The sequence below is a fragment of the Pelodiscus sinensis genome, chromosome 29 (genome assembly GCF_049634645.1).
Source record: "Pelodiscus sinensis isolate JC-2024 chromosome 29, ASM4963464v1, whole genome shotgun sequence".
Taxonomy (NCBI): domain Eukaryota; kingdom Metazoa; phylum Chordata; order Testudines; family Trionychidae; genus Pelodiscus; species Pelodiscus sinensis.
Genome location: NC_134739.1, coordinates 5,719,661 through 5,746,618, shown reverse-complemented (window position 1 = coordinate 5,746,618; position 26,958 = coordinate 5,719,661). Strand labels below are relative to the sequence as shown.

Here is a 26,958-nt window from a genome sequence, read left to right as displayed (position 1 = left end):
GCCTCATCCAGGATGAGGTGACTTGACATGACTGTCATTTCTCTATCACTGGGGTTGGCCCCTTCTTCTCCATAGCAAAGGTGGCTGGTCTGACTGACTCTGGTGTGGGGGGCTGTGTATGGTGTGTGTGGGGGGAAGAGAGTAGACGGTGCCTCTGATGCCTCTGCCACCAAGCAACTGATCTGGGGATGGACCAGAAAACTCCCAGTGGTTCACAGGCACTTCTGGAGGCTACTGTGCTATCGCAGAACCATCTCCAGATCTGGCTAGGACGCGGTGACAAGGATTGTGCCAGAGGGAGAGAAAACAGTCCTGACACGGCACTAAACAACCTCACATTGGCTGATGCCCCAGATGGTGTACGGGCACTTTACTTTGGTACCAAGAGCTCTCTGATGAGGGCAATCTTGGAGGCCTGAGGGAACAGACACATTAGCAGGTGGGGAACCAACAATGATCTCTTAACCCATGCCAGGGAGACAGAGACTGGCTCCGAGAGGAAGATGCTCAGTGCCCTAATGACAACTGGGACCTGGAGACTGCACTCACATCCTGAGTAGTGAAGAGCTGGTGAGTATTGGCAGAGTGTGGATGGGAATCTGTCCCTTGAGAGATGGCATGCACGTGGTAAGCAGTTGGTTCTCTCGTGCCTAAGCTGCTGAGGGGAGCACGCCTCTGAAAGTTTATGCCCAGCCTCTGGAGACACGTGGCCCAAAGCATCAGACCACGACTTTTCCTTCAAAGGTGCCAGACTGAGGGAAGGTCTTCTCGTTGATCTCACAGGAGAAAGTGAACGCCGGACGCTAGGTGACTAAGGAGCTAACAGAGAATTCCCCCTGTGGTGGGGACCGGCTACCATTAGCAGTACCTATTTTGACACAATAGCCTACGCAGCCTTGAATGCCTCTGGTGTGGAAGGCACCTGAATGTCTAGAGACAGTGGCAGCAAACTAGGAGAACTAGCCTGCTCAGCCCACACTTGTGCCTTATCCGCTCTGCAGTCTCTCCCCAGATACCCCATTTGTTTGTGCTTCTCTTTACGAAGCCAGGGGACTTGTCAGTACCGTCAATTAAGACCTATTTGGTGGGACCACTGAGGACTCCCAGTGCCAGCTGGTTGACAGCGATGGAGGGAGACTATGCACTGAAGCACCGGTGCTTGGCACCAAGTCAGTGTGCTGGTCTTCTGGAACCAAGGCAGACTCCATTAACAGCGCTTTTAGACAGATAAACATGTCTTTAATACTTCTAGGACAGAAAGATCTGCAGATCCAATAATTCTCCTTGATGTGAGATGCTCCTAGGCAGCAAACATAGTCCCTGTGGGGTCACTAACAGTCATGGGCCTACGTAGTTAGCACATGATTTAAAGCCAGGGGAGTGGGGCATTCCTGATCCCCAGGCTAGGTCTCTGAAGGGGACTTATTACTACTATAACTAACATACAGAAGGAACCATTTACAATTGAAAGAAACTATTAACACTAGTTGAAAAGCTGCAGCTAGAGGTTGGAGCAAGCAATTCCAAGCACTGTCACTGGTGGCAAGAAAGAACTGAAGAAGGGAGAGGCCAGGCAGTACTCTATATATTGTGGCATATGCACGTCACTCTAGGAGGTGCTGGAGCCAATTCACTACAGACACTGCTGGGGAAAATTTTTCTGGCACCGGTGCATGTGGCGAGTAAACACACCTACTCTGAATGGACATGAGCAAGTAAGAAGAATTCTCCATTAGAATCAAGACAAAGATTCAGAGAATCATAGAACTGGAAGGGACCTCAAGAGGTCATCAAGTCCAGTCCCCTGTCCTCACAAAAGGACTTAGCACCATCAGGATAATCCCTGATAGACGTATATCCAAACTGCTCTTAAATATCTCCAGAGATGGAGATTCCACAACCTCCCTAGGCAATTTATTCCAGTGTTTAACCATCCTGACAGGAAGTTTTTCCTAATGTCCAACCTAAACCTCTCTTGATGCAATTTAAGCCCAATAACTCTTGTCCTATCATCAAAGATCAAGGAGAACAATTTTTATGCCTCCTCCTTGCAACACCCTTTTAGATACTTGAAAACTGCTATTATGTCCCCTTTCAGTCTTCTCTTTTCTAAACTAAACAAGCCCAGTTCTTTGAGCCTTCCCTCATAGGTCATGGTTTCTAGACCTTTCATCATTTTTGTTCTCCAAGTTTTCCACATCTTTCTTGAAATGTGGTGCCCAGAACTGAACACAAAACTGCAACTGAGGCCTAATCAGTATAGAGTAGAGCAGAAGAATCACTTCTCGTGTCTTGCTCACAACACTTCTGTTAATGCATCCCAGAACCATGTTTGCTTTTTTTGCAACAGTGCCACACTATTGACCTACATTCCACTTCTGCTCTACTATTACATCTAGATCTATTTCTACAGTACTCCTTCCTAGACAGTCGCTTCTCATTCTGTATGTGTGAAACAGATTGTTCCTTTTTAAGTGGAGTACTTCGCATTTGTCCTTATTAAATTTCATCTTACTTGCCTCATACCACTTCTCTAGTTTGTCCAGATCATTTTGAATTATGACCCTGCATTCCAAAGCACTTTAAACACCTCCCAGATTGGCATCATCTGCAAACTTAGGAAGCGTACTATCTAAACCAATATCTAAATCATTGATGAAGACATTGAACAGATCTGATCCCAAAACAGACCCCTGTGGAACTTCACTTGTTATGCCTTTCCAACATGACTGTGGACCATTAATATCTACTCTCTGAGAATGGTTATCCAGTGAGTTGCACACCCAACCTTATAGTAGCTCCATTTAGGTTCTATTTGCCTACTTTACTTATATGAAGCTCATGCTAGACTGTATCAAATGCTCTAAAGTCTAGGTATATCGCATCCACTGCTTCTCCCTTATCCATAAGACTTGTTATCCTATCAAAGAAAGCTATCAGATTGGTTTGACATGATTTGTTCTTTACAAATCCATGCTGGCTGTTACCTATCACTGTATTACCTTCCAGATGCTTGCAGATAGATTCCTTAATTATTTGCTCCATTATCTTTCCTGGCACAGAAGCTGACTGACTGGTCTGTAGTTTCCTGGATTGTTCTTATTTCCTTTTTTACAGATGGGCACTAAATTAGCCATTTTCCAGTCTTCTGGAATCTCTCCCGACTTCCATGACTTCTCAAAGATGATAGCTAAAGGCTCAGATACCTGCTCTATCAGCTCCTTGAGCATTCTAGGGTGTGTTTCATCAGTCCCTGCTGAGTAGAAGACATCTAACTTTTCTAAGAAATTTTTAACTTGTTCTTTTTTTATTTTAACTTCCAAACCTGCCCCATTTCCACTAGCCTTCACCATGTTAGGCATCCCGTCAACATCAACCTTCTTGGCAAAAACCAAAACAAAGAAGTCATTAAGCACCTCTGCCATTTCCAAGCTTCCTGTTTTGTTTCCCACTCTTCACTAAGCAATGGGCCTACCTTGTCCTTGGTCATCCTCTTGCACTTCTAATATATTTATAAAATGTTTTCTTGTTACCCATTATATCTCTAGCTAAACTAAGCTCATTTTGTGCCTTTGCCTTTCTAACATTGCTTATATTCATCCTTTTTAATTTGACCTAGTTTCCACTTTTTATATGACTCATTTTTCATTTTTAGATCATGTAAGATCTCATGGTTAAGTCAAGGCAGTCTCTTGCCATTCTTTCTGTCTTTCCTGCGCAGTGGAATAGCTTGCTTTTGGGCCTTTAAAAACATCCCTTTGAAAAACTGCCAACCATCTTAAGTTGTTTTTCCTCTTAATCTTGCTTCCCATGGGACCTTACCTACCAGCTCTCTGAGTTTACTAAAATCCACCTTCCTGAAATCCATTATAAATGCATTTCCAATACAGTAAGCCATTAAATAACTATCAAATAGAAATCACTTTTGATCTCAGACAAATTTGGTTAGACTGATAAACATAAAGGAATTCATATGCAGTTACTAATCTACTGAGTCAACTAGTCCTCCCAATATTGCAATAAATTTTTATTATCCAGTTCACAATGGCAGAAAGGTCTGTTCTTTAAGTGAAAGCAGATACTCTAAAATGTATCTTATTGGAGCATGGTCCAGGAGGAAGACAAACCTATGTGTGTGTAAACTCATAGGTACATTCTGAACTGTAACTTTAAAAAGATACAATTTATTCCATGGAGTGCTCCCTTCTTCCTTAATAAATAAAATCTTTGGTAGGCTTTAAACTGAAATTTATATCCTGATCCAAACAGCTTTTCTTGTAACACATACAACACTTTCTGATTGAAAAGGCTCTTATGTGTGCCAACTTGCTTTTTTCTAAAAAGCACTGAAGCATTTACTTCAAAGAATTGCGTACGGCATGCTGCACATTTGCAAAGAGACATACCACTAAAGTCTGGGTCAACTATTCTTAACAAAATTCCTTCAAGGAACACTAATAGTAGTCCCTAGATGCATAGCTACAAATTTATCCAGTATTTAATTCTAAATTAAAAACTTTGTTTTTAAGGAGCAATTGAAGATTTGTTTGTACATTTTCTTTAATAAAAATTGTTTTCCTTTCTGCAATCTCAATAACATCTGGCCCAACAGCTTTCAAATAATTGTATTTAGTTTAATTCCCTTTCAATTAAAAATAATCTTAATTGCAGCCAACTCCTCATCTGCAATTTTGCAGCACAAATATCCACCAGCCATTTTGTTTTCAGCATGTAACACTAGCAACCAGCTGTCTCCTGACTGCCTCTCTATTAGCATATCAGATAATTTAGAAAAATCAGCTCCAAAACAGACTGTACCAGTAATGGCTGATTTTTATCTTGGGGAATATATCTATACATATGCTGTTGATACCTGATTTTTTCCATTTTTTTCCTGGTTCTGTTCTTCCAGCCTTTACTTAGCAAGATTTCTTATCTTTTCTTTTTAAATCTTAACCACTAATTTACCTACAACATTTTCACATATTCACTGTAACTTCACTCTCAATTGCATAAAACAAAGGTTGAATTACTCTGGTCTCATTACATAGTTTCAGAGTATAGCTGACCTTTTAAATATTTTAAAGGGAAGAATGCATACATTTGGTTAGGTAATTATAACTGTATTTCACTAGACTAGCTATCCATGAATAATAAATATGTAAAGGTTAGCATGAATTATTCTCCTCTCTCAAGGGTGTCCCTAATAAGTATCAGACAGAAGACAATTCTCCACCTGTTTTGACTGCAACACCCTGCTGTATGAATGCCAATTACATTTTCTCATAGAAAATGTCACTGAAGTCCAACATGACAAGTTTCTACAGCCTTAATGTACTTTTGAGTGAGGTTGCCAATGCTTTTTTCAACTCATCTTCTGTCTTCAATGTAAAGCTCCTCACCACCACATATTTCCAAAATCTCAAGGAGTTGTGATTCTCTTTGTTCTAATTAGAGAAAATTTAAGCTTTTCCTTTAAGAGCAATTTTAAAACTTTTACCTTCATTTTAAATATACCTATACATGGAAATCCTTTATCTAATATACTTTGCTACTGTACAATATGTTAGAATCAGTGCTTAATTTGTAATGAAAGAGGCTCAAGCATTTTTTTTTCTTAACTCACCTGGCAAGCCCAGAGCTGCTGAGGCTATTAACTGCCAAACCTAGAGATGACAGGGCTCAGCCCTGCCAAGCCTGGACACAAATTAAGAACTGGTTACAATGCTATGGGTATGTTACTAAGCAGCAACAAGCAACTTACAGATCACTTCCTTAATTAGAGAATAATGACTGGCTGCGAAATATATCAATCTAAAGGAAATATCTAACAGCTGTCATCAATATAATACAAAACTCATTTTAGAATGCTTCCACTCTTATTGTTTCTCCACACTGACATGGGAGCACACAGGTTGAATGGCTCTCACTAGTGCTGTACCTTGTAAAAAACCCAATCAGATTCTTTTGTTTCATCTGCAAAGCTCCGTCAGAGTTATGTAACATTCTAGAGACATAAAGAGGCAGAAGACTATTGTATAGCAGATCTGTTACAACTACTAGAGTACATACTGAAGCATAGTGTTACTCTTTTAACATCTATAGATCTCAGACATTTTTTCTGAATATCATGTTAGTTAGGAGAGATTAGCATCTGTGAAGAGCAATCCAAGGTAAACTAGGCATAAGAGGAAAACGGGGATGTGCTCCTTCTTCCCAGAAAATGTTACAAAACATATAAAACAAAGTAGACGTTACTATTACTTCAAGACTGACGTTGCTTGTGCCTTGTACTAAGTTTTTCTGCTACCATAAAAAGGGTGTGGGAATTGTGCACATAAAAGAACAAAACAGAAGAATACATTACTAAACAAATAAAACAAATAGTAAAACTGAAGTCAAATGTGAAACTGTTCATGCTCAACCCTTAAAAAAATCAGTTGTATCTTTCACAATATATTATTTCAACTTCCTGGTTAGACACTATTTTCTTACCCAACAAAAACAGTGTAAGTGATAGAATTCAATTTCTAAAAACATGCAAACACAAAAAAGCCCGAAAAGCTAAGCAATAACAGCATAGGTGGCTATGTATTTTATGTACATACTTAAGTTCTATTTGTTAAAGTATAAGTCCACGGTATCTCTCTTATCTTATTAAGTTTACTAACACACCTTCCTGTCCTCTCTCTCTCTCCCCCTAATGATAATGCACCACTGCTGAAAATTTTGCTCTGTGAATGATTTTTTTTTTCTTTTTTTTGTGAGGGGAGGGAAGGAATGGTGTACCATTACATTAACACATTTCAGCCCAAGCTATCAAGAGCACACTCAGCTGTGACTGGTGAATCCAGACTCTTCGCTACACTCTAAAATCAGCAGCATCCCATTACCAAAGCTTGTGAATCAGCAGTATGTTAACACAGATATTTCATACATCAGAAGCTAAATAGAAATCTAGGTGAATTTTTAAAAAATGAAAAGTTCTAAATCTCCAGCAATGTAACAATGATAAGATTATAAAGTATAATTACAAGATCTAGTCTGATCAAGCTGTATTAAAACTACAATTTTTGTTAATATGTTTTTAATAGTAACATACTTCTGATTGATTTAACGGTCTTCACTTTTAAATAGGCTTAAAAATAAGAAAGCTATAAATGAAGATCATTAAAATATAGGGGTTTTTTTAAACACTCGCATTTGTATCCTTGGTTTCTTAATGACTCTGATCCCAATTTCCTATCCTCTTTCACACTGTGTGCAACATGGCTGATTTTTACAAACATTTCAGTTTTTAAAAAGGTAGTTATTTAAAGCTTAGTTATTTGCAATATGAACTTAACAGTGTATTACGGTCATCAACAAAAATGAAATGACAACTCTCATATTCAATCCCCTGATTTTTTAAGTCAGCTCAAATTCCTCTACTAATGCTCTAGAATATCAAAAAAACAAAAACTAGAAAAAACTGACAGAAGAAGTTGTGGTACAGTTTAAAAAAGGAAAAAACATATTTGCTTACTACATCAAATTATTCAGATGGCACATCTATAATATTAAAATGAAAATAAATATTTATTTAAAACTGCTACAAATTAAATATTTTAGCATATACATGGAGACACATGCATGTGTGTGTGTCTACACACACACACACACACACACACACACACCAAACATAATCCATATGTACCACATATCACTATTCAAATGCCCACAACTGCATTAAGAAACAGATAGGGAAGCATAATGCATCCCGATTTCTATCCAATCCCTTAATCTTGCAAACAATCTCTTCTCCCACTCTATGTTACAAACCCACCTCTGGATCATATTGAAGATTTTTCTTTTCTAAATCCAGAATACACTGCACCATTTTATTCATCTTCTGGACAGCAAGACACCGGCAGAACAGCAATGAAGGAGTGTACTGGAATCAGCAGAGTCAGTGCCTGCCTCATACTGCAGTCTGTATATTGAACGCAATGAAACCCACAGGTGCCTACGTAAAACACTCCAGCTGCAGACAGCAACTTAATGCTTCCTCAGCAGCATGTCTGTGCTCTACTTTCACTTTTCATTAACTCATCGCCTGCTCAGAATACCACTTCTTAAAATGTTCATGCAAATATACATCTCCATACACATGAAAAAATCTTGACTTAGGCAGACAGGTTTTAGATCAAGCAGCTTAATATAAACTGCATTTTCTTAAATCAAAGTACATTCAGAAGGTTGTATTCAAACCGAAAATGAGAATTTCAAAAAGAATACAGCCAGTATATCTTACTATAAAAATAATTGCATGGCATATTAATATTATGCATGCTCACCTTGCTTTTCTTAATTACTAGTATTTAAAATAATCAAACTTTAAAAAGCTTTCCATTTTACGTTTTTTGTATTTCATTATGATGTTTTGTATATGCATACATACACACGCAGTATAAGCAATAATGTGCATTAAGGTGGCTGAACAGTTATTTAGTACTTCTGCATGTTTTCTATACTAAAGTTCCCTATAGGGAAAGCCATCTGCCTAGAAGAGAACCCACCACTGTTTGCAATATGCAGACATTCTAATTAGTGAAGAAAAAATCAAAATTTGGCATACACAACGGCAAAAATAAACAAAGTTAACTCCACCCATTTATCATAAATTCTTCCTTAGCAAAGAAAGGTCACTCAAAATACAAACAGAATCAATGAGGTTCTTTTGCAGTTTTTTTGTTTTTTAAAGAAAACTGCAGGAGAAAGTTAACTTGCACATTAATCTAAATATTGTCAGCTTAATAACTTAGTGGCTCTTCCTACTGTTTAAAAAGTCCTCTATTGTCTCTTCCACTAGACTTCTTGTGACAATCTCATCTATTCTCTCAAATATACCCATTAGTAACTTACTATAATTAACTTGTCTTATGAATATATTTCAACAATTAAAGTCTCACTAGGAAAAGAAATAAAGTAGAATTCTGAATTTTTCAAAGAAAAAGTTCTAGTGCAACTGGGATAAAGGCAGCACAATTTATTTTGCAAGTATGTATAAAGCCATCTCAAAAGATGTAAAATCTTATCCCTGCTGCAGCCACTAATAATAGTATTCATATCTTATGGACTTATCTCCAAATTTAATAGGACTTGGGTTGAATAGAGGAAATCCTAGTTAAGGTAATATTATGGTTTATTATGAGATACAATATTAAAAAATGTGCAGCTACAATAAATGAGAAAAGCAAACAGTGGAAAATCAATGACTGCAGGGAGAATAAACAGTACAAAAATGTCATTTGTCCCCACTCAGATTTTTTTGTGAATATTTATTATTTCTATTATGGCAAGGCCTAAAGGTCACAACTGAGATCATAGCTTCTTTGTACTTGGCAGTGTTCATAAGAAGAAAAAGTACCTTTCCAAAGAGATCATAGTCCAGGCCCCAAACCTTCATGAAAAAATACCATTGATATCTTACTACATATTTTAGAAAAACTTAACAACCAATAGTCTAGCAGCACCTTAAAAACTAACAAAACATGTACATGGTATCATGAGCTTTTGTGGGCACAACCCACTTCTTCAGATGACTGGAGTATTAAAAGTCCAGATCCAAGAATAAATAAGGGAAGGTGGGAGGAAATTTAAAAAAAGGAAAAACAACACTGAATTAATTTGTTCAAGGTATAAGAGGCTAATTGACAGGTCCTTCTCCCCTCACCCCAAAATGCTAAGGTGAGAGGGGGCTGGAGCTGTCTTCCCTTACTGGGGCAGCCTGCATACTCAACCTTTCATCCCCAATCCCACCCCAGAACAATGATTTAAACAAAGAGTTAAGGACCCAAGCAATGTCGGGTAAATCTTCTAGTATGTTAAATCTACAAATGTTTTACGCACACTTGTGTGTTTGTGTAAGTGGGGTATGTATGTGCACACTTTTTTTCAAAAATAATTACATAATTTAATTCATAAGATAAGCCTTATTGGGGTGCTTAATTACTTTGGGGCTGGGGGTTGTGGGAAAAAGATGGAATGAGATGAAAAATGGAGAAGGTAGAGAGAACACATATATTATAACATGGATATAGCACCTTTTATTAATGAATCTGAAAGCATTTTACAAACGTGTTATCCCCAAAACATGCACAGAAACACACCACACACATATCCCCCAAGATGACAAAACTAAGGAAGGCAGAAGCTAAGTTTTTCAAATAAGCACTTTTGTGCTTTCTCTGACACTACTCTCACTGTTCTTCAAATCCAGTATCAAAACTCTCCTTTGCTGTAATGCCTACAAAAAAAACTTGACAGTAGTTAGGCAGGTGTATACACAGACTACTGCCTGTCATGTTGACCAATGCTGTGTCATTGTTTATTTGTACTTCCTCGCCTGTCTCTCTCCATCTGTTGTTTCTTGTTCTACAGTTAGACTGTTGGCTCCCCGGGGGGTATGGGCTGTACTTTTTGTTCTGTTTGTACAATGCCAAGTACAGGTAGCCTTCCGGTCCATCAGTAGGGCTCATAAACACTATGTTAATACAAACAGTAATAAATAATAATAAATGACTTCCAACATCAGACAAGGAAAAGCCACAACTATGAGAACAGACTTTAGGTTCCAATATTCAACCCAGTATTCCATCCATTAGATTGCAATTTATCTGAGGCAAGAGTTTAATCTGCAACAAAAGATTCAGTTATTTATTTCACACAATAGTTCCGTTACAAAAAGAATAATAATTTAAAAAATGAAAAATCAAATCAGTGTCTATGCTGGATCACTGGTAAATTAGGATGACACATATAGATAGCTCACACATAAAATAGAAGATTACCACAATTTAAAGCACCATGAAATAACTATGGGGGGGGGGGTATAAAGAGACTACAAATTTACATGACATGACAGTAAGTAGTGGTCACACGTCAGGAGACAGCTTAGATAAGAATACTTTGAACTCATACAGCAATATTCATCTTCAAAACACTTCACACATGTTAATCAATCCTCAAAACACCTGTGTGATGACAAGTTACCTGTCTTAGATGGTTAGACCAGAGATGGGTAAAACACAGCCCACAGGCCAGATTTGGCCTGCCAAACATTTGGATGCAGCCCACTATGATCCTCCAGGCTACTAATGTCCCGCAACTCTGCAGGGCGATCAGGCAGACTGCCTGCCTGCTGTGACCTCTCACACTAGTAAGAGCGGGCAACTGAGTGTCTCTACATGCGTGCCCCTGGGGGGAGGGAGCAGTGGGTCTCTGTCCACCGTCCCCACTCCCAGCACCATCTTCACAGCTCACATTGATTGGAAACCTATGGTAAGTGCCTCCCGAACAGAGTATGAACCTGTCACCTCCTCCTAAACACCACCCCCGTCTCAAGTCAGAACCTCCTCCCTGCACGTAAACTCCTCCCCAGCCTCCACATTCCTTCCTGCACCCCAATCCTTGGCCCTGAACTTGCTCCTACACCCAAACTCCATCCCAGACTCTGCACTCCCCATTAATATAGCAGAAAAGTGTGCCCGACATCACCTACCAAATTATTGGCTCGCCGCCCGCCCCACAAAAATTACTGTTCACCCCTGGTTTAGACAACTAATCCTGCATCTTGGCAGTAGTTGGACTAGATAACCCTTGCTGTCCCTTCTAACTGTTTTTATGACGGACAGTAGTATCCTAATTTCACAGAACAGGAAACTGAGCCAAGGGGAGATTAAATGACTTGCATAAAATAACAGGAGACGTCAGTGTCAATGACAGATTCTTCCATTTGGTCCACCATTTCTTTATGACATTTCTCATAGGAACTGAGCGCACCTTTTCAATGTCATTGATATTTTAATCAATTTTTACTGTTGTTTTAACAGACTCTATGCAGGCATTTGCTAAATGGGAGGGAGGGAGTAATGCATCTGAAAGGGTTTCAGCATATCATTTTCTATTTCATTTTGAATTCAAGGAGAAATAGTGTAGCTAATACCTTTTAAAATGTTCTTTTGGAGATTGTTAACCAAAGGAAAGAGTGTGAGGGGAAACAATTAAAATGTTTCCATATACTGCACAAAAACAAGTTTCATATTGTGATTGAAGGTGGAGGAGCAGAGAAGGGGAAGGAAGTCTGTGGGTATGTGTGTCTATCGTATGGTAGAGTTGTAAAGTCTAATGTATAACATTTTGGGATTACTTTACCCTTTAGGCAGAGGGACAAACAACATACATTTTTGTTTAGAAATGAAAAGCCATCTTGGGCCCCAGAGATCAGAGCAGTGTGACTGTATCTCCCTATCATCCATTAATAGTTGTCCCTAAGGTCAACACCCAGGTGTCCAGGTTCCATTAACAGTTCTCTTTCACAGAATGGACCTGGCCCTTCTTTAAAAATATGATTAATATAATGTAAGCCTCAGACAAGAAGCTGAATTAGTTCCTTGGCAATAATAAAACTTGCTGAATTCCAGAAGTTGGACTACTAGCTTAAGGCAATGCAAGTTTCTGACAGAAATGAAGACCTATTGATTTTCTAATAAAGCTACAGTCAAATATAGTATGAGGAGAAATATCCAATAATAGTACAATTTCTACAAACGGGGACAATAATAAGAACATAAAATGTACTAAACCACTGCCTGCCAGTATCTGACAGATTCAACTGATGAGGCTTGATTTATTTATATTGTAGTTAATATACACAGGGGGAGTACAAAACATACTAAATTCTAGAGAAACTGTGTCACATGACTTTTGTTCTAACTTTTCTGAGCACAGGGGATGAGACTCAGCCAGTTATCCTGTAACTACCATTCACTAATCCAATACAAAACTTAAAGTGCAAAGTAAAAACTTTAGTCAAATGTTGACAAATATCCACTTGGTACAGAAAACATTGTCCAATGCTGAAACAAGTTTAATGGACGCAAAACTATTGCTAACCCAGCAGTGCAACTATGCTGTGTTCCACAAGATTTGAACAGGACAACTGAGAAAGCATTAGTTGATTCTTACATTTATTCATATGAATGAACTTTCTTTTTTTAAACACAATTTATTTTTTCCATCAATAGGCACCTATTTTGTGCTTTAAGCATACACAGAACAATAACCTCTTAATTATCAAATATAATAAACAGGCTGCTCATGACTGCTACAATGTAACATATATATATTTTAGAGAGTTGTGAGTCTGTCTGTGAGTCCGTTTGCTCAAGAATTCTTCCTAAATGGTAAGACCACCTCTTTTCTTAACTTAAAGCAAGGTCAGGGTTTGGTTGTGTGAGGACAACAGAAAATACTGGGAAAGGGAGTGTCTTCCATAACATGGAAAGGGAGGGGGGCTGCTGTTCAGAGGCAAGTGATACTGAAAGCAAGCCCACAGGGGAGAGCTATCCTCCAGTGTCCACTGAGGGCAGCCATACCACCAAGGGAGTAGCCAGTAGGGGGTGCAGCTCCACTATTTTGTCAGCCAGAACACCAGGTAAATAGACCCTCTGTCCTTTCCCCCGCCTGATCATTGGCAGCAGTCCTGGGGAGGGAGAGCTGGTATCTGGAAAGGAGAGGACTGGGGGGGGGGGGAAGGCCCCTGGTGGTCTTTGGGGGGCTAGAGGCGGCCAGAAAAGGTCCCTGGAAGTGGGGGGGAGGAGATGGAGGGGAAGAGAAAAGGAGCCTGGCAGCCGGGGGAAGCTGAGGAGGAGCAATAAGATCTCTGGCAGCCGGGGAGAGGTGAGGAGCAGAGGAGAGAGAAAAAGCCCTTAGTGGCCAGGGGAGGGATGGGGGGAGAAAAAAGGCCCCTGGCAACCAGGGGAGGCTGGGGGGAGAGGAAAGGTCTATGCTGGATGGGACACTCCACCCTGATCCCCTCATCACCCCCTAATCCTCACTCTCACAGTCCCCATCCCTAGCCTCCTGCACTGCCCCCCAACCCCAATGCCCTGCCATGACTCCTGCACCCCTACACCGCCAGCTCCCTGCCATGAAGAATCTGGGCATTGCCAGTTAAGTCTTCTAGTAGTTGATAGTTTAGCAAGCAAATCAGCTGATGGGCAGTTTTTTCTGTGGACTGGTTGCTGGCAGATCAAATTAGACAAAGAAAGTTCACAATGTTCACTGCTAGCCATGTTTAATACCACACAGCTTCACATGTTTATCCTTTGGTACTTATTCCCACTAATAAGTGTTTTAAAAGTAGACACAACTTTTGCCAAACTTTAAGGAGTTGCAGAGCCATTGCAGATGACCCACTGGTGTCAGGATCTACAATGTATCAACATGCCAGTCTGTGTTCCATTCCCCACAAATCTAGATATAAGGAGCTCAACAATTAAATTCAAAAATTCGTTTTCAGAGTAACTGAATTGTAGCCACATTCTCTAAGGGTGTGTCTAGACTACCTAGTTTTGTCGACAAAAGTGGACTTTTGTCGACAAAACAATACCAGCGTCTACACTACCGCGGAGTTCTGTCGACATAACGTCGACAGAACTCCGCGGTTTTGTCGACGCTGGTATACCTCATTTTACGAGGCATAACACTTTCTGTCGACAGAACTCTGTCGACAGAAGGTGTTATTGCCTGTAACACTGCGTCCAGACTACGGAGTTCTGTCGACAAAGCGGCTTGCTTTGTCGACAGAACTCCATGTGTCTGGACGCAAATTGTCGACGGAAGTTTTGTCGACAGTATCTGTCGACAAAACTTCCGTCGACAAAACGCGGTAGTCTAGACGTACCCTAAGACTGTCGAGCCGAACTCTACAAAAGTGAGATCAATGACTGCTTTTCAGTCACCAGCAAATCATGATGAACTAGAAAAAATATTCAAGATGTGAGAGTTTGTTACATTTAAACAGCTAAACAATCACTTACAGCAATACAAATAAACAGATTACTCCACTGCCTCATCAGTATGCATATGGTAGCCAAGCCAAACTGCTCTATGTTTTTTGGAGACGAACATAGGGAAAATGCATGCTGCAACACTGCCAAAGCTACTGTGAATGGTATTGCACCGGCATTAATTTCAGTGCAGTGGTTAAACCCAAGTCAGGAAAGAGTACAATACCTGCTGACAGCTCAAACACAGGGTCTAGTGGTAATATTTCACTTATTTGTGTCCTGTTTAGTTATAACAGACAAGAAAATGACAGAAATAACGTACGCAGCTAAGATCCTTAGCATTTCAGGTTGATGGAAATGCTTATTGATGGTTGTGGCGGGGCAGCCCCGCCACTCCCGGAGACGGCCGTGGCCCGGGGGCGCCTCGAACCCGGAAAGACGCTGTTAGGGCCGGCCGGCCCGAGCGCCAGGGAGAATCGGCACCCGCCCAGCCCCGCACCGAGCGTGACGTCACCAGCTCGACGGAGGGACGTGGCGCCTGCGGATGACGCAGGGCGAGACGTCATCGGCCTGCGTCGAGCGGGGGATTTAAAAGTAGCCGCCGCCCGCCCTGGGGGGGAGGAGGCGAGCGGAGAGACGGAGCAGCCCCGGAGGAGCCAGGGGAGACCGGGTACTGGCGGCCCTGGGTGCGGTTAAGCCCAGGGGGCCGAGGATAAGGGAAGGACGGACTGGGGAGAGAAAGAAGTAGCCCAGGGCGGGGCCGCGGAACCCGTGAGCGGGGGAGTTTAGGGTTCGCAGACCCCCCCCCGTTGTGAGTGAGGACCAGCGTCCTGACTCTAGGGCCCTGGGTTGGGGTCCGGAGCGAGGGCGGGCCCGGACCCCCTTCCTCTCCCCCTTTCCCAAGTGTGTGGCCGCTGAATAGGCGGCGGGGTAATCCGTGCGTGGCATAGCACGGTGAGACTAGCGAGGAGTACAAAACCCTTGAGCGATAGGAGGGGCGCGCCCGGCAATAGGACGGTTAAAAGGGGGGGGGGTTTCCCCCTCCCCCCTCTCCTTCCGGGACGGGGCGCCTTACAATGGTTTTAAAAAAACGTGCATCTGCTATATGGCAGAGAATATTGGTCATTACCACAAGGAAATACCAATTATAGATGATCCAATTTTAATGTGAAAAACCTCTGATAACATGATCACCAAGACCTGAAATAACAACAGAGTATGAATTCAAGATTCATGGGAACACAGAAACATAAGCATAGAGCAGAGATTTGCTGCTGTCTTGAAGAGGCTCTGTAAAATGCAGTTTCTTCACAGCATCTTATATATTGTAAGCTCATGATACTTCATATGTCACCCATGGCAGAAAGCTAGATAGTTAAAATTATGTACATATAGTGGATTATTTCACTTGCTGAGACTAATTCTATCCCTTTATTAAAATTATGTACATATAGTGGATTATTTCACTTGGTGAGACTAATTCTATCCCTTTATCTCATCCCTATGAGTTACATAAGAACTAAGAAAAGAAGCAATAATGGGAAGGGGTGGGAGATATCTCTAATATAGAAGCAGCCTGGACTTATGTAAGTGTACCTGTGCTGTCCCCTTCTTGGCAGGTCCCAATGTACCGAATACATTAGGGATGTTAAATTTTGATTAATAACTAATGAAATAGTTGATGGGATTTCCATCGACCATTCGATTAGTTGATAAGGACTACTGTTTTCTGCCTTTGAAATGCTGTGTAGAGCCCAGGGCCAGCGGGGAGTCCCACTGACCCCAGGCTCCATGTGGCGCTTCCTCTTTAAAATTCACAAGAGCCCCCACTGGAAATCTTGTACATCTCAGAGTTGGCATGTCACATGGAGCCTGGGACCAGCAGGGAGTCCCCTACTGGCCCCAGGCTCCTTTCGGAACTTCTGCTTTGAAACGTACAAGAGCCCCAGCAGGGACTCTTGTACATTTAAAAGTTGGCCACCACTACACCACGCCCCCTCCTACGGAGCTGGAGCTAGGGGAAACCAGCTTTTAAACCGGCTCCCTCCAGCATCCCCTCTTCTTGCCCCCCTTGCTGCCTCTTTGTAATAGAAGCAGAAAAGGAGGGGGGGGAGTGACTTGTCAACTAGTGTGTCAACTATCTGATAAGCTTTTGCTTACATCCCTAGAACACATCAGGACCAGGAGTGGAAGGAGCCAGGCTATAATGCTTAGTGCCATAGTGATTCTGGGCTTCAGTGCAGCCCACAGACAGCCAGGGGGAAGCTATGAGCCCCTTCCAGGGTTGTTCTAATTTATGCCAGGGAGATGTTTTGGCCCCTGTAACAAAATCAAGGCAAAAGAAAGATGGCCACCTTTACCACCGACCCTGCCCTGCATCTTATGCAGTTGCTTTATTCTGAGCAAGAGAGACTGAGAAACACAAACACTGGCACCTATTGCTAAGCATAAAGGAATTCTACTTGACACAAAATACCGAAGGAGATGGTGTCAAGCAATGAACCCCAGTAAAATTTGCACAGAGGTATGATTTTGTTTTATGACATTAAGTCTTATAATTTAAAGTCAAATGGGCAAAGAGAAAAAAGAGAGTATAGCCAGAAAATGCCAGTTAGTAAAATCCAAGCAGACTGCAGAAAGATTGACACTCATACCTTGCCACCTGGAGGAACAGGATAAGACCAAATGATAGCAGAGGACTGATCACCTCCAGTAATGAATCATGCTGATATTTCATTTTGCCTTCCAAAAATCAGCAGCAGAATCCAAAAATCATCAACATAGGAAAACACAAGGCTGATCTGCTAATCCACATATTACAAGAACACTGTACCTATTTAAGGACAGAAAGTAGACATGCAATACAAAATCACGATGGTCAGCGATAGCCTAACCCTATTTAAAGCCAAGTTACAACACACTGAAATACTCTCTGGTACAGACAGAACAGAGGAATGTTTAGATAGAACATAGACATTTGCTAAAACTGCAGAAGGTACATTTCAATCCAAATAGTGGTGCCTACAATTCAAGAAATTCTATTTCCAGGCAATAAGTCAGTTTTGTTTACCAAGAAAACTTACGCCTCTTTGGTCACACCGAAAGACTCAAAAGAGGCAAAAACACAGACATGTTACTCATGCTGGCCATGGCATAAAGCCTTCTGAGACAGCATGTATACAGTATTTGTTATTAAATTCATATTTTAATTTAGTTTGAACTTAAATACCAATTTTATGAAACATGTAATTAGGACATTTCTAGTCCATATTAATTATAAAATTTACATTTACTTTTTTTTTTCTATAAATTCATTGTTGGTAGTCACCAAATGGCACACTCACTGGTTGCTTAAGCAGAACCTGTAAAATTAACATAAAATAGTGATATCCCAAAAAACACTGTTAGTAGTAATGACATTTTTTTCTTTTTATGCATATCTCCAGTTACAGCTGTCTAATGCCTAAGCCTCGATAACTGGAAATGTTAGTTACAGAGCTATTGCCTACAACCAATACACAAACAAAAATTGTACATAGTGTCAAAATTACAATTGACAACATCCCTAAAAACATTTACTAGGTTGCACACAATTCTTTGTTGAAAAATCCCCAAAAGAATCATATTCAGCTATTAAATCAATTTATATTAAATCAGTATTATGCTACTTTACATATATTTTTATTAAGAGTACATTATTATTAAAACATACAGAGTATGTATAAAAGAGAAGTGGTGATAGCCAAGGGAAATGGGTAACAAATGAAACCTAAAAATGCAAGCATTCAGTGCATACGCAAAACATCAATGAAAAATAGGTTGCCCCAGATTCAATCTTTTCTAACCTCTGACAAGTTTTCTTAGAAAAGAAGGCAAGACAAGGCATATTTGGCCACAAGATTTGAAATACAAATAATTTACTTGACACGCCATACACATGAGTACCTCCTCTCTAGCCCACTAAAAGAGATTAAACAAATTTACATCTTTTTCATACAGGTTTTATAATTAATATAATGAAATGATTCCACATTTTGTATTTAAAAATCCCTTCAGACAGACAGATCTGACCGCCATTAAGGAAAATGAAAGGTGGTAAAATCATCAATCATTATATCCAATTAAATTACCTCACCCACCTTGTCTCTCCTGCATTAGGAAAGTATACTGATTTGATGAAGGTCAGCTGTAAGGAACATGGAAAAGAACCTAAGAGGTATCCATGCAGTTGAATCAATCATCTTCTAATTTTTATTAAAAGATCCTAAAGACAAAATAGGAATAAGAGTGGTGTGGGAAAACTAGGCAGGAGCTAGGTAACAAGGCAGTTAAGGTTGGTAAACACATGCTCACATTCCTCTTCGTATCTTGGAACAGAACCCAGAATTCTCAAGTCGCAACACTCCTCTGCCACCTAGCAAATAGCTTCAAAACCCACTGGCAAAGTGTTTATGACTTCTGTCATCCCCTTCTAGTGTCTGGTCCACAGAAGCACAGCCACGTTAACTCTTCTTTTACTATGCAAGGTATTATGTATGCATGGTGGTACTTTTTTCCCTTTTTCATTAACATCTGGTCAAGAGAAAAATGGTGCCACCCAGAGCATCCACTTTCCTGCATGTTGTTAAGCAAAGCTGTAATCAAAAGAGGGGGGCAAAGAAAAAATCCTAGATACTGATTGCTCATCTTCCTGTCAGAGCAAGTAATGAGAATGGCCCTGTTACAAAACCAAGAATCAGACTACTCATAACCTAAGTAAGAAGAAGTTTTGAAGCTCAGCACAAAAACGTACATTATGCCTGGACACCAGTGCCTAGAAATCCTGCCAAAAAAGTCAGCCAAAACCAAAGGGAATCCAAAAAACAAGCCTAAATCTCAGCAATCCATGGCTCCTTTCAGGAGCCATCCAGTTCCTCCTCTTTCCCACCAGACTGCAGGACTCTTAACGTCACTGACTAGAAAAACAAAAGGAATTCAGTTAAAACTGTCTACTCTGGAAGGTACACTTGATACTATCTACACAAAAATAAATTTCCTGGATGGTCATGTAACTATAGTATAGCAGCAACTTAAAGGAGTAGCACAGCATCTACAGTAAGTAGAAGGGATTTAAATCTTCTTAAACCGTTGCACTCTGAGTGGAGCATAGGTCATCTACAAATCTCCTCCACTTCACTCTGTCTTGAGACAAAACTTCTAGCTGACTCCAGGAGTACCCCAGTTGTTGTCCTTGAATCTCAGTAGATCTTCTCCACGTTGTCCGAGGTCTTTCTCTTTTGCATTTTCCTTGCAGGTTCCATGTGAGAGCTTGACGGACTATGCTGGATGATGATTTTCTGAGAGTGTTGCCTAGCCATCCCCACTTTCTTCTCTTGATTTGAACATCAAGTGGTTCTTGTCCTGCTCTGTTCCAAAGCTCCTCATTTGTGATGAAGTCTTGCCATTTGATGTGAAGGATATACCTCAAGCATCTGTTTATGAATGTCTGTAGCTTGTGATTTGAAGACTTTTTAGTATGCCAGGTCTTGCAACCATACAGGAGCACACTCTTCACATTTGTGTTGAAGATTCGCAGTTTTATCTTCACAGATATTATTTGTGAACTCCATATGGGACTAAGAGTATTTGGTAAATATAGAACAGGATCACACAAGTAGATAAACACAAGTTGATAATAATATCCAAATTTGTGGGGTGGCTGCTAGAATGAAAAAAATCCTGATTATTCAACTTCTTTAAAGCAAAAAAGTCTCTACACATAAGATTCTGAAATTCAAGAGTTATATTAAATATTAGATATTTTCAAAAATGCCCAAGTGACTTAGAAACATAAATCCCATTTAAAGTCAACAGAATTTATTGAGCCTCACTCACTAAGGCCTGGTCTACACTAGTTTAGGTAAAACTTGGCTGCATTCTGTAGATTTTCTAAACAATGAGTTCACAACCAAGCTCATTCCACCAACTTTAAGAGCTGTTAAAACCTATTTCATTACTCCTGCTTTTCACAAGGAGTAATGGTCAATTCTACCTGACACAGTTGACTTTAGGGTTGTGCAGATGCCGTGCAGTCAAAGTCTACATGTTTAGCTACTTCTGGGAGGTGTCCCACAGTGCTCCAATGTGACTGCTGTGGCCAGGACTTTCAACTCTGCTGCTCTCCAGGTGCATGGGAAAAGCCCAGAGAAATTTTGAATTTCATGTCCTGTTTGGCCAGTGTGGCACCAGAAGCAAGATGCACAACTATCATATCACAATCTGGCCATTCACAAAGCTGTTTTTCAAAGACTCTGATTTGCAGTGCTCCTCTAGGTGTTCTCCTTACTGCCCAGATGTCTGGCTATTCATGATTAGCCACTATGCCCTTGATGCCCCAGCCTGGCATAAAATATTGTCTCTTACTTCCACAGATATTATGGAGCACATAACAGGCTGCCACAAAAATGGGAATGCTGCTTTTGCTGAGGTCTAACCTAGCCAATAAATTGTGAAACTTTCCCTTTAAACATCCAAAAGCACATTCTACCACCATTCTGCACTTGCTTAGCCTGTAGTAAAACTGTTCCTTAGTATGGTCCAGGCTGCCTGCATATGGCTTCAAGAAACATTCGATCAAGGTGCAGGCTGAATCTCCAAGGATCACCGTTGGAATTCCAGTGTCTCTGAAAGTAATTTTCTGGTCTGGGAAGAAAGTTCCATCTTGCAATTTTTTGAAGAGTTCCTTTCTCCACCAGGCCACACTGATGCTGGTGAAACAGTCATTGTGATCCACCAGCATCTGCAACATAATCAAGAATTACCCCTTCATGTGATGGGGTTCCATCAATTAGGGAACCCCATCGCAGCAAAGCACTCTACTATGCCCTGAACATTTCCCAGAATCATCAAATCATAGGTTTGGAAGAGAGCTCTGAAGGTCATCGAGTGCAACCCCCTGCTAAAAGCAGGACCAATCCCAACCAAATCATCCCGGCTTTGTGAAGCTGAGACATAAAAACCTCTAGGGATGGAGATTCTATCACCTCCCTATGTAACCCATTCCAGTGTTTCACCACCCTCCTAGTGAAATAGTTTTTCCTAATGGTCAACCTATACCTCCCTCACTACAACTTGAGACCACTGCTTCTTGTTCTGTCATCTGTCACCACTGAACAGCCTCTCTCTATAGAAGAAGGGTATTGATTGCCTCGGATACTTGGATCACAGTAGTCCCCACTCCAAATTGATTCCCAACTGACTGATAGCTGTCTGGCATTGCAAGCTTCCATAGGGCTATTGCCCCTTGCTTCTCCACTGTCAGCTGCTCATTCTGGTATTGCTGTGCTTCAGGGCAGCGGAAAGCAATTTGCAAACATCGAATGAAAGTGGCTTTATGCATACATAAGTTTTGCAGCCACTGCATAACTGCATAGCTATGCAGTCCCACCAGTCTGTGCGTATCACTCAGCACCAGAACTGGTGTTCCACTGTGTCAAGAGGCTCGATTGCTGTCACCATCTGCCAATTACTCCACTCAAGTGCTTCGTACATGTGTCTGTCCATGGCCTCCTCACATTCTTTGTCGCTCCATCAACTTCTGCTAGGCTCTGGACATACTGCAGCATAAGGTGTGAGATGTTTACTATGATTGTCATCGCACTTTGCTTCAGAATGGGGTTCATGCACAGATAAACGGGAAAAAAGGCACAAAAAGATTGTTTGCCATTACTTTCAAGTGTGTGTGGGGGGGGGGAAAGAGATGACTGCATTATGGGATGCTGATGACATGTACCCAGAAACACCCACTGCACTGCCTTTGTTCCATCAAGCACTGGGAGCCTAACCCTGAATACAAAGGAGTGGCAGAAACTATAGGATAGCTACCCACTGTGCACTGTCGTTAAAGTTCATAGAAGCCACTATATTGGGGATGCACAACATCAGACTCTTGTACCCAGTAGGGACATGAACTCTAACTTTACAAATTCAGGTGCTAAAAAAATCAACCTTAATAATTTCAACCTTATCTTGTAGTGTAGACAAGGCCTTAGGTGCTATTGAAAATGTTACCCCTCAAACTCCTGCCAAATAGGAAAAACAGAACTTTAGCACGAGGTAGGGAAAGAGAAACAACATTTAAAGAAAATTTCCTGGACTGTGCCCCAAGCAGACTTGTTGGATAGGAGGAGCACATTCAGAGATCAAACAACACTTGCAATTCTGAATCCTCCAAAATTCAGAATGGTATAAGTGAAGCTCACATTATTGGAAACTCAATATTGACTAGATGCCATTAAAATTATTCAAAAGCTTCCAAAGAATAACATTTGCAGGCATAAAATGAGTTCAACTAAGAGTTCTATTGTTATGTTTTTATAATGCACCTATTACCTTTGGTGTCTAGGTGCCCACAAATTTAATAAGCCGAATCCAACACTATGTCTGAATCTCTCTCTATCTTTCCCCTATTCTGTATAGAGTATGGGTAATTTGCCTCTTTTAGAATATATGATGTATTTGTATTAAATGTTGATGAGGTGACTGAAGGCAGACAGCAGCAGATTAGACACTGGGCCAACAGAACCCAGCTAATTGAGGGCCATGGAAAAATGGGCACTCCATTCATGTGGCACTCCTGCTGAGGAGGAGAGAAAGCCCACACAATGTAATTATGTTCGTTCTGTCTGGAGCACTGGATGGGGAGGGGAAGACACCTGTACCACTAATCTGGCCCCTGGCAGGAGCAAAAGGGAGGGGAATGGGGCGATGACTACAGATGGAAGGGGTGAGGAAAGGGCCCCCACTTGCTCTGGCCCAGGGCCCCCACCTCCCGAACAGTAATCTGCCTCTGAAGCAGACTATCTTGAAGAAATGGGCTTTTATATGTTGTCCTAGGTAGACACAGTTAGTCCCAAGTTCTATTTGCATGTCTTAATGCATAGCTCTGTAGAGCCTTTTGTCACCTGAAATAAAGCCTACAATGCTATTGTTACTCAAAGTGTGGCCGTTCAGTCATTTATCCTTTCAAAGACCTTGAATAATTGGTGAGAACATTAGTTCTTCTTAATACATTTATCTGACCAACTAACCACTTTACCAGAAGTGCTTTCTCTTCTCACCTACACACACACACGCTTTGCCCCATCCCCTGCCCCCAGTTCCCATTACAAATATTTGTCTGATATGAATATGCTTATAATCTAATACAAATGCCCCTTCAAAGACAGATATCACACTATACTCTTTTTTAAGCTTCCTCCATTACTTCTCTCCTAAGTCCCATGTGCTGTGTGCTAATTTTTCACACAATTAAAAATATATAGGGCTAAAACTTAACATGGTTCTGTTTCATCCATCTCACCTAACAAATATACTAGGATTTCTATCTCTGAAGGTCATTTGCAAAAATGCTGGTTTTAATGCTAATGGAAGTGTGCAATATCTTTTCTGTTAAACCACCATTAAAAATAATTTCATAATAAAGGGCTTCTCTTTTTACTGATCTTGACTTTGTTTCTCACCAAAGCTAAGGATTAGTTTTATTATACATGTTTTACTTCACTTGTACAGAACTATGGGCGTGACCCTGCAAGGAACCATATATACTTAACTGAAAGATAATGGATAATCAAACACAGTAAGGCCAGGACATAGAGTCATCCAAAAATTTACCTTCTCCCCAGAATTTCTTAATCACCTACCTCTAAAGCTTCATTTGTGACCTTCTCACATGATTCTTCCCACAGCCTCTCTCAGGATCCTTCCTTGCCTTCTCTTCTGAGATGGCATTATCACCCGCCTTACACAGACATGAGATCTCAAAGAAGAAAATTCAAATGCACAAGTTCCTCACCCAAGTTCTCCTCCACACTTGGGAAGAGAATGTGCCTTTTATATCCTGTATTCTACTTTCCAAAAGGTTTCTGTTATTGTCTACAGTCACAGAATTCCTGGGACTTCTGAGTCTCAGAACACCTACTTGTTTGAACGAGGTTTGAACGAGGTTGAACCAAGTCATAAACCTGCCTCTAAAAGTCCTACCAATTTTGTTACAGCAGTTCTTCTTTAAGATTTATAATTTTACCTGTTAGCAGCATTTGAATAATTAGACACGGGAAGAAGGGGGAAAAAAATCTAACATACCATGCAGAAACAAGTAATCCAGAATAATCGTGTAGATAATCAAGCATTAATCATTAGAAACAATCATTCTAGACAGGGTCCCTTTAAAAGAAAATCAAAAGGAACTAACCCATAGGAACATATGCTTGGCATACAAAAAAATCCTTTACAGAAATTTGAAAGCCTTTGACAAAGTCCCTCACAAACGGCTTTTAAGTAAAGTAAGTTGTCATAAAATGGTCCTCTCATGAATTGATAACTAGTCTGTACTGGGACCAGTCCTAATCAACACATTTCTAAATCATCTGGAAAAAGGGGTAAACAGCTAGGTGGCAAAATTTGCAGATGATACTAAACTGTTCAAGATAATTATGAACAAAGCAGACTGTGAAGAGCTTCAAAAGGATCTCACAAAACTAAGTGATTGAGCAACAAAATGGCAAATGAATTTTAATGTTGATAAATGCAAAGTAATGCACACTGGAAAATATAATCCCAACTATACATACAAAATGATGGTGACTAATTTAGCTATAACCACTCAAGAGAGAGCTCTTGGAGTCACTGTGGACAGTTCTCTGAAAACATCCATTCAGTTGTCAGCAGCAGTCAAAAAAAAGCAAACAGAATGTTAGGAATCATTTAAAAAGGGATAGAGAATAAGACAGAGAATATCTTATTGCCTGTATATAAATCCATGGTATGCCCACATCTTGAACACTGCTTACAGATGTGGTCACCTCATCTCAAAAAAAGATATATTGGCATTGGAAAAAATTCAGAAAAGGGCAACAAAAATTATTAGGGATTTGGAATAGATGCCATATGAAGAAAGATTTAAAAGACTGGGACTTTAACAGGGTTCAAAAAAGAACTAGATAAATTCATGGAGGGTAGGTCCATCAATGGCTATTAGCCAGGATGGGTAGCAATGGTGTCCCTAGCCTCTGTCAGAGGCTGGAAATGGATGACATGATCCAATCACATGATGATTACCCATTTCATTCACTCCCTCTGGGGCACCTGGCATTGACCACTGCTGGAAGACAGGATACTGAGCTAGATGGACATTTGGTCTGACCCAGTATGGCTGTTCTGTACACTATTCAGAATCATATGAAAAGTGTAAAAAAACCCTCACGGTGGAAAGCCACTAAGTAAAAAGTTTGAAATAATAAATATTAAACTCCACAGCACTTTTTGTTTCTCCCGAGAAGACCTCTGTGATTTCTTCCACGTGTTCCATGAAAAGGCAACACTTTCCAAGCTAATTCACAAAACATTACTGTTTTCAAGATTCCCTGTTAGCGTGTCGCTTCATTTTTTGTCAGTCATTATGAACATAAGAATGGCCATCCAGACTCAGATCAATGGTCCAGCTTGCCCAGCATCTTCCCTCCGACAGTACCAAGTACCAGATTTTAGAATGAGCCGAACCGGGCAATTTATTGAGTCATATATTTTCTCTTGGCAAGCAAATTCCAGCTTCTAGCAGCCAGAGATTTAGTGACACACACAGCATGGGTTTGAGACCTTGATCATATTGACTAATAGCCATTGATGGACCTAGCTTCCATGAACTTATCCATTTTTTTAATCCAATTATACTTTTGGCCTCTACAATGTCTCCTGGCAACATTTTCCACAGATTAATTGTGTACTGTGTGAAATAGTACTCCTGTTTGTTTTAAACCTGCTGCCTGTTAATTTCATTGGGTCAGTTCCTATGGTGTAAGAAAGAGTAAATAACATTCCCAATTCACTTTCTCCATACCATTCATGATTTTATAGCTCTCTATCATAAACTCTTACTCGTCTTTTTCCTAAGCTCTACAGTCCCTGTCTTTTGAATCTCTCCTAACATAAAAGCTGTTCCATACCCTCATCCTTCTTATTGCCTTCTCTGAACTTTTTTCAATTTGAACATCTTTTTTTAAATGAGGCAACCAGAACTGTATGCAATATTCAGGGTGTGGGTGTATTGTTGATTTATATATTATATCTAAAATATTATATTTTCTTT

General features: G+C 40.5%; 1 protein-coding gene across 15 annotated transcripts in view; it reads right to left on the bottom strand.

Moving 5' to 3' along the window:
• Positions 1-26,958, bottom strand: part of TANC2 (tetratricopeptide repeat, ankyrin repeat and coiled-coil containing 2) — a 711,362-nt gene that overhangs the window by 430,592 nt on the left and 253,812 nt on the right. Inside the window, exon 1 of one of the 15 annotated variants that reach the window (XM_075911623.1) lies at positions 7,826-8,251. The exons of the other annotated variants lie outside the window; for them this stretch is intronic. The gene's annotated coding sequence lies outside the window, so the exon portion shown is untranslated. Of the gene's footprint in view, positions 1-7,825; positions 8,252-26,958 lie in introns of those variants that run through there. 15 annotated transcript variants of the gene reach the window in all.